Source organism: Phoenix dactylifera, unplaced genomic scaffold (assembly GCF_009389715.1).
Source record: "Phoenix dactylifera cultivar Barhee BC4 unplaced genomic scaffold, palm_55x_up_171113_PBpolish2nd_filt_p 000570F, whole genome shotgun sequence".
NCBI classification, from domain to species: domain Eukaryota; kingdom Viridiplantae; phylum Streptophyta; class Magnoliopsida; order Arecales; family Arecaceae; genus Phoenix; species Phoenix dactylifera.
In genome coordinates, this window is record NW_024067973.1 from 263,461 (window position 1) to 272,285 (window position 8,825).

Consider the following 8,825-nt stretch of genomic DNA (forward strand, 5'->3'; position numbering starts at 1 on the left):
CGAGCAAAATAAAACTAGAAAAGAAAAATTTTAACTCACTTTCGCAGGCATCGCGGTTACATTTACCATATGTAACAAGGCTTTAAACCCCTAGGTTACCCTAGTGGACGAGTTGTAGTCTCGTGAGGGTTTTCAGTGAAGATACCCACAAACTTCAATAAATCATTTATTATTATTGTTATTATTAATTTCTTTTTTTTTTTTTTGATAAATCAATTGATCTATGAAGTGAAAATCAAATTTCAAATGCATACTAGTAAGGAAATTAAAATCTAATTTAAGATACATAAATGATAAGAATTTCAAAACACACACGGTTTTATTTACTAAGCAGCCCAAATCCTAGGTCAAAATGCAATTCAAGTTGAGGTCATTAAGTTTCCGTTAGGGAGTTGTAAGACTTATTTATACTGGAGTGCTCAGTGAAATCTGGACCGTACACAAGCTAAGGGTTCGGATCTCCAAAATATTGTTAATACTAGTAGTTTCCAAGGATTGGTCGAAAGGACCTATTCACTGATTCAAAATCATCTTATCTGCAGGATTTCGAGAGTTGTGGATGTTTACTTTAGTATCTCACGGGCTTTATCTGTAATATTCCAGTTTACTCGAATTTCTAGAACGACGGCTTTCACACTATTGTCTTTTACAAGGTCAATACAAAGTTTTTTTTTTAAATAAAAGATGTATAAATTGTGCACTTTTACTCTTGTGGTGATTTCTCCGTGTAACGAGCAATCAGTCGACAACTCTCACACCAGTTGGCACAAGGTGTCGGGCATCAAGACTCCCCTACGGACTTATGCTCAGAGTCCTCATCACAAGCCCACCTGACCTTTGACAATAGGTAGCCCTTTTCGATGTTCCTGACTAAATCCTTTTTATTGATGATTTTTTTTTTTTGAATTAGATAAGTATGATTCATCAGGGTCCAAGGTTGCTACTATACTATCAATATATTGTCGAGCCTAGACTTTAGAAGGGTCGGTCAGTGTGTAGTAAAATTCCAAAGTATTAATTAGCTTACAACTCCCTAAGAGAGACTTAATAAAAAGAACTTAAATTTAAATTACTTCCGACTAGTCATTGGGCTTTTTAGATTTTATATACCTTGTGAATTTATCATTCTCGCATTCCTGTATAAAAATTAGGTTTTTAAAAACAAAAACTTTTTTTTAATTTAAAATTTTATTATTATTATTATTTTATGAACACAATTTTTTTTTTTTGAATGAAAATCAAGAAATGAAAATCAAGATGAATACCCCCAAACCTAAACCTAACATTGTCCTCAATGTTAAAAAAAAAATCTAAGAGAATTGGGTTGCCTCCCAACAAGTGCTAAGTTTATTGTCTTCAGCCAGACATAGTGCATCCTTAATTATTTTGATAAACAGGGTTCGTCAAATTAAGGGATTCGATCAATTGCCCATTGGTAATACAGTCCACATAAGGTTTTAACCTTTGACCATTGACTTTTAAAATATGTCCACCATTGAAGTGTTGGATTTCTACTGTACCATAAGGAGAAACCTTTTTCACTACAAATGGTCCATCCCACCTGGAGCGAAGTTTACTCGGGAAGAGTCACAACTTGGAATTGAACAGCCAAACCTTTTGACCAGGTTCGAAGGACTTACGGTTAATATTTTTATCATGAAAATCCTTAGTCCTTGCTTTATAAATTTTAGCATTTTCATAAGCCTCATTGCGCAATTCTTCAAGTTCACTTAGTTGGAGTTTTCGGTGAGGACCAGCTACTGCCATGTCTAAGTTAAACTTTTTGATAGCCCAGAAAGCTCTATGTTCAAGTTCTACTGGTAAGTGGCAAGCTTTTCCAAAAACTAATCGGTAGGGGGACATGCCAATAGGAGTTTTGTAGGCAGTACGGTATGCCCAGAGAGCATCATTTATCCTTTGAGACCAATCTTTTCTATCGGGACGTACCATTTTCTCTAAGATGTGTTTTAACTCCCTATTGGACACCTCGACTTGTCCACTCGTTTGGGGATGGTATGGGGTAGCAACTTTGTGGGTGATGTTATATTTGCGAGCCAAAGCCTCGAAAGACCGGTTGCAAAAATGAGATCCCCCATCACTGATGATGGCTCAGGGTGTGCCAAAACGACAAAAGATGTTTTCATGTAAAAATTTAACCACAATCTTGTGGTCATTAGTTTTAGTGGCGACAGCTTCTACCCATTTTGAGACATAATCAACCCCTACCAGAATGTATTCGGAACCAAAAGATGGTGGAAAAGGACCCATAAAGTCAATACCCCAGACATCAAAGATTTCTACAATTAAAATAGGATTGAGAGGCATCATGTCTCTACGGGAGATGGTACCCATCTGTTGGCATCGTTCACAAGTTTGGCAAAAGTTATGGGCATCTTTGAAAAGTGTGGGCCAATAAAATCTACTCTGTAAAACTTTTGCTGCAGTTTTTCTACCCCCAAAATGTCCCCCACAAGCTTGTGAATGGCAGAATGAAAGAATACTTTGAAATTCGCATTCGGGGACACATCGACGGATTACTTGATCGGGACAATACTTGAATAGATCGGGATCATCCCAATAATAGAACTTTACTTGTGAAAAGAATCGGTTCTTATCTTGAGTTGACCAATCATCAGGAATTCGTCCTATAGCAAGGTAATTTACTATGTTTGCAAACCATGGCGTTTTCATTCCTTGTACCCCAAATAATTGTTCATCTGGGAAAGCATCATGTAAGGGTGAGGTATTCTTAGAGGGCTCAAGAAGAATCCTAGATAAGTGGTCTGCTACGACATTTGCAGTTCCTTTCTTGTCACGAATTTCTAGATCAAATTCTTGTAGTAAAAGAATCCATCGAATCAGATGGGGTTTGGTGTCCTTCTTTGCAAGAAGGTGTCGAAGGGCAGCATGATCAGTGAATACGGTAACCTTGGATCCTAATAGGTAAGATCGAAACTTGTCTAGCGCGAATACTACAGCTAGCAATTCTTTCTCAGTGGTGGTGTAGTTCAATTGTGCATCTGAGAGTGCTTTACTAGCGTAGTAGATGACATGAGGTACTTTATCTAGCCGTTGCCCTAAAACTGCCCCAATGGCATAGTCAAATGCGTCACACATCAGTTCAAATGGAAGGGTCCAATTAGGAGGCCGTATGATAGGTGCAGTGGTCAATTTCGAGCGAAGATTTTCAAATGCCTCTTTGCATGCTTCATTAAAGACAAAGAGAGTGTCCTTGGCAAGAAGATTGCACAAGGGTTTGGAAATTTTACTGAAATCCTGAATGAAGCGACAGTAGAAGCCAGCATGACCAAGGAATGATCGGATTTGTTTCACAGTTTTGGGTGGAGGGAGATTGGAAATAAGATCGACTTTGGCTTTATCTACTTCAATTCCCCTCTTGGACACGACGTGTCCTAAAACTATGCCTTCTTGAACCATGAAATGGCTCTTTTCCCAACTTAATACTAGGTTGGTCTCCTTACATCTTTTCAAAACTAAGATCAAATTGTTCAGACAATCGTCAAAAGATAGGCCAAAAACTGAGAAATCATGAATGAACACTTCTAGAAAGTTTTCCACCATATCTGAAAAAATGGCCATCATGCATCGTTGAAAAGTTGCGGGTGCATTGCATAGTCCAAAAGGCATCCTCCTATATGCAAATGTCCCAAATGGGCAAGTAAAAGTGGTTTTCTCTTGATCGTCCAGGTAAACAGGTACTTGATTATATCCAGAATGACCATCTAAGAAGCAGTAGAAACCTTGACCAGCCAACCGTTCCAAAATTTGATCTATGAAAGGTAGAGGGAAATGGTCTTTCCTAGTCATCGAATTAAGTTTTCTGTAGTCAATACACACGCGCCAACCCGTGGTTGTGCGTGTTTGTATCAATTCTCCTTCCGTATTTTCAACCACAGTGATACCTGATTTCTTGGGTACCACTTGTGTCGGACTCACCCACTTACTATCAGAAATTGAGTAAATGATTCCGGCATCTAATAACTTCACAACTTCTTTCTTGACTACCTCCTTCATGTTAGGATTGAGTCTTCTTTGCATTTCTCGGGTGGGCTTTGCATCATCTTCGAGGTGGATTCGATGCATGCATATGGAGGGGTCAACCCCTTTCAAATCGGCTACAGACCATCCTATGGCATGTTTATTCTCTTCTAGTACCCTTAAAAGTTTACCCTCCTGTTCAGTAGATAAGTTGGCCGCGATGATTACAGGGAGGATATCTTCTGGTCCTAAAAAGGCATACTTAAGAGTTGTCGGAAGTGGCTTTAACTCAAATTTAGGTGGAGAATCAATGGAAGGACAAAGTGGTGCGCTAGCAATAGGGGAAGAGGTTCAGATCGGATCTTCCAAGAAAGGGAACTCATGGGAGATTGATTGTCGAGTAAGATGTTGACTTCTTCTACGGCCTTGTCTATATCAAAGTTGTCAATGACAAAATGGGTCAAACATGCCTCTAAGGGATCATTTGCTAAGATATAGGGAAGGGCGTTCTCTACAAGATCATCCATTTCGTCAATTAGGCAACACTCGTCTTCCCTCACATGTTAGTCAGCGGCATGAAACACATTTAACTTAATTTTCATGTTTCCAAATGATATATCCATTGCCTCAGTTCTACAGTTGATATATGCATTGGCTGTCGCTAAAAAGGGACGACCAAGAATCACAGGGATTTGTTTTTTTAGGTTGGGCACATGTTCCATGTCAAGGACGATAAAATCTACTGAAAAATAGAATTTGTCTATCTTGACAAGAACATCTTCAATCATCCCCCTTGGCATCTTCACCGATCTATCAGCCAATTGTAAAGATACCGAGGTAGGTTTCAATTCACCCAACCCAAATTTTTCATAGACTGAATATGGTAGAAGATTCACACTTGCCCCTAGATCTAAAAGTGCTCGATCAATGGAGTTATCTCCTATGACACAGGAAATAGTGGGAGCGCCAGGATCTTTGAATTTTGGAGGGGTGTTGTGTTGGAGAATGAAACTTACCTGCTCAGTTAGGAGGACCTTTTTAGGCACATGTGTCCTAGATTTCCACTTTTGGGTGCAAAGGTCTTTGAGAAATTTGGCATAGGAGGGAACTTGTTTGATGGCATCAAGGAGTGGGAGGTTGATTTTAACTTGTTTGAAGACCTCCATCATCTCTTCTAATGAAGTTTCCTTCTTGCCAAAGGGAGAGGGTGCATTAAGTGCTTCAGGGAATGGAGCCTTTGGAATGTGGGTTGTGGCAGATGGTGGACTCGCTGAAGAAGGTTTTGGGTTTTCATGTGATACATTCCTCTCCTCTTCTTCATCTTCTTTATTGCTACCCTCCCCAACCTTATTATCTATTATACGGCCACTCCTCAGGGTAGTCAAGGCATTTGCTTGCTCATGATTTAGTCGAGTTTCTTGAGCCACGTATTGTCCCCTTGGATTACTCATTGGTTGACTTGGAAGCTTACCTTCCTCTCGCTTGTTTAATGCATTGGCTAGTTGACCCATTTGGGATTCTAGCTTAGCAATTGATTGCGTGTGAGAGTGCAATAGTTGTGTGTTTGCCTCCAAACCTTGAAGGGCAGTCAACACTTTCTCCTCAAAGGCTGTATTTCTTTGGGTTGGAGGAGGAGGGTGTTGAAATTGAGTTGAGGGACGGTAGAAATGAAAATTCTGCGGGTTTTGAAAATTTTGGAAGTAGGGTTGGGCAGTATTCGAAGCTTGCTGCCTCCAAGAAAAATTTGGATGATTCCGCCATCCCGAGTTATATGTATTGGAAAATGGGTCATTACCCGGTCTGGGCTGTGTTTGGGCAGCATTGATCTGTTCTTGCACGAGTTCGGAGAATTGGGGTGCTGAGGGGCACTCATGAATAGGATGCGATGGGATAGAACAGATAGCATACACTTGTGCTTGGGAAGAGCTAACGACATGTCCTCCTATCATCAGTTGGTCAATCTTATGGGACAATGCATCTACCTTGCTAGACAGGTCTATAGAATGACTTATTTCACAAATGGTCCCTTTTCTTTGAGAACTCGGGGGTGCTTGACGAGAACAGGAAGCATGGTGAAGGGAATTTTCATTAAGATTTTCAAATAATTGCCATGCTTCATGCTCATTTTGAAGCATAAAAGTTTCCCCGCATGCAGCATCGATCATCTGACGGTTTCGTTCAGTCAATCCGTCATAGAAATATTGCACTAGCTGCCACTTAGGTATTTGATGATGAGGGCATTTACGGATTAGGTCCCGAAATCTCTCCCAAGTTTCATGAAATTCTTCTCCCTCCGTTTGGAAGAAGCTTGTAATGGCACGTCTAAACTGGTTCGTTCTTCCTATGGAAAAGTATTTTTTAAGGAATTCTTATTGCATTTGATCCCAAGAACGAATCGAGTTAGCTTCTAAAGAATTCAGCCATTGTTTGGCTCTATCTTTAAGGGAGAAAGGGAATAATCTAAGTTTCAGAGCATCATCAGTGAAGTTCTGAATCTTGACAGTGGTGCAAATCTCAAGGAATTCATCTAAGTGTTTATATGGTTCTTCGTTGGTGAGCCCATAAAAAGATGGGAGCATTTGGATCACACTAGACTTTATTTCGTATTGTACAGCTGCTACTTCAAGTAATCGAATGCAAGATGGGGAAGTGTAAATGGTGGAAGTAAAGTACTCCCTCAGGAGTTTGGGTTGTTCTGCAGCCATCTCAGGAGGTGGGGATGATTCTAAGGTTTTGATCTCAGCTCGAATATTTCTAAGGGTCCGTTCTATTTCAGGGTCCAAAGGTAATAGGTCACGTACTCTAGAATGACTCCCTTGCATACACTAATACTTGATCAATCAAGCATGCAATAAAAGAAAAACACATAAATCCTTGTATTTGTCCTAAAATCACTAGACAGCTTCTAACTGGTTTGAAGAGGGCACCTAAGCCTCCAATCCGGTCTAATGAACCGAGTTGACCAGGTAAGCTCCCAAGTAAGTGGAGGGGTCACGATGCGTTCGCAAAGGTCCCACTTAAAACCCACTTGCCTCGAACAGATGAACTGTCTCCCTTATAGGGACAAAGCTTGCCTAGACATCAACTAAGCCACAGAGCGAAATTGGTGCAACTTTCAGTGATCTTCGTCCTATTGAGCTCGAATGTTCCTAGGAGCCAACGTCTAATTGATTTTAATTAAAGTGACACTATGTGAGATTGAGTTCACCTAAGTTGGGCAAGAGTCCGGTGATGAAATCCGGCTCTTATCTTGTTGCGGTGATTGCCCTTACTATGTGCGGATTAATTTGTGTATGTATCAAGCATGCATTCACACTTTTGCTGAAATTAAAATCAAACAATCACCACAAAATTTCAATCTAATAATAAATTTAAACAAGAAAGGTTTAGAGGTTACCAAAGGAAATTTTTCCAGCAATTTAAAAAATTTTTAGGCAAACCTCTATAGCATTTCTTTTCTAGCTATTCTCCTTTTGATCATCCCAGATTTTTCCTTCGATTCCTGATCAAATAAGACCAAAAGAAAAATTGAAAAAAAAATAGTAGAAGAGAAAAAGGAGATAAGAAAAGTAACAATAATAGAAAATATTTTTTTTAATATTTTTTCAATTTTGAAAATAAACCACGCAATAGCACATATCCTGTAGGATAGTGATTACGGGTGTCGGTCCACAGAGATTGGAGAATAAGTTATTTTTCTTTTAAAAGTAAATCTCAGCCGTGATGCACTGCGGGGGAGGGGGGAAGAAGATAAACAGTGAACTCATTTGTTATTTTTTTTTTTTTGTAACACTGTTCATATGAACAGTGTTTTCACGGGACACTGTTCATATGAACAGTGTTTTCAGTGATTCTGCCCGAAATTATTTTTATTTTATTATATTCATTATTTTTTTTTGTTTTAAATTTATCAATTTTATATGAAGGCAGGTAATGAATTGGTTGGAAATTGACTTTGGGTTTGAGGTGGGTCATGATCGTTGATTTGCTTGAACTTACTCTCGAGCCCAATGTCGTTTAAATTTAATTTTTGCTAAACTGCTTCAGACTGGACTCAACAGGGCTAAAAGCAGGATCGTGACTTAATAAGAGGGTTAATCAAATATTTTTCTATACAATTATAACTTTTAATCTAATCAAGACTAAAGCCCATTTAATTATAACCTTAGCCGGGTCAACACAATCTTCTTATATGTTTTTCTATAGTTTTCATGAAAGATTGCAATCAAGAGAGAGACAAGTTCAGAGTCTGTTTTAAGAAAAGAATTATTTACTTCTTACCATATTTTTTGAATTTATTTCAATGTTTATTCAATTTCATGGTAAAATATATATTTATCAGTTTAAGAACATTGATAAGTGCTACGGAAAGATAACTAAATTATGATTATTAAGCACTTATCAGAAGAGTTCTTTGATCCTTATGATTATGAATCATTAGGAACTTGTGAATCTTGTCTTATAGGAAAAATGACCAAGTCTCCATTCACTGGACATGGAGAAAGGGCAAGTGAGTTATTAGGACTTTTACATACAGATGTATGTGGTCCTATGACAACTCTAGCTAGAGGTAGATACTCTTACTTCATCATATTCACTGATGATTTATCAAAGTTCGGATATGTGTATCTTATGAAACATAAATCCGAAGTCTTTGATAAGTTTAAAGAGTATCAAAGTATGGTTGAAAAATAAATCGAAAAGTGTATTAAAATCCTTCGATCTGATCGAGGAGGTGAATACCTTTCTAGTGAGTTTTTAAATCATCTTAAAGAAAAGGGCATTCTCTCTAAATGGATACCTCCGTATGCGCCACAATTAAATGG

At 38.5% G+C, this 8,825-nt stretch overlaps 1 non-coding gene across 1 annotated transcript; it reads left to right on the forward strand.

Moving 5' to 3' along the window:
* The first annotated feature begins 6,222 nt into the window (after positions 1–6,222).
* LOC120106578 lies at positions 6,223–6,328 on the forward strand. Its single transcript, XR_005508698.1, has one exon. It is a non-coding gene; the product is annotated as a small nucleolar RNA R71 (small nucleolar RNA).
* The last annotated feature ends 2,497 nt before the right edge of the window (positions 6,329–8,825 follow it).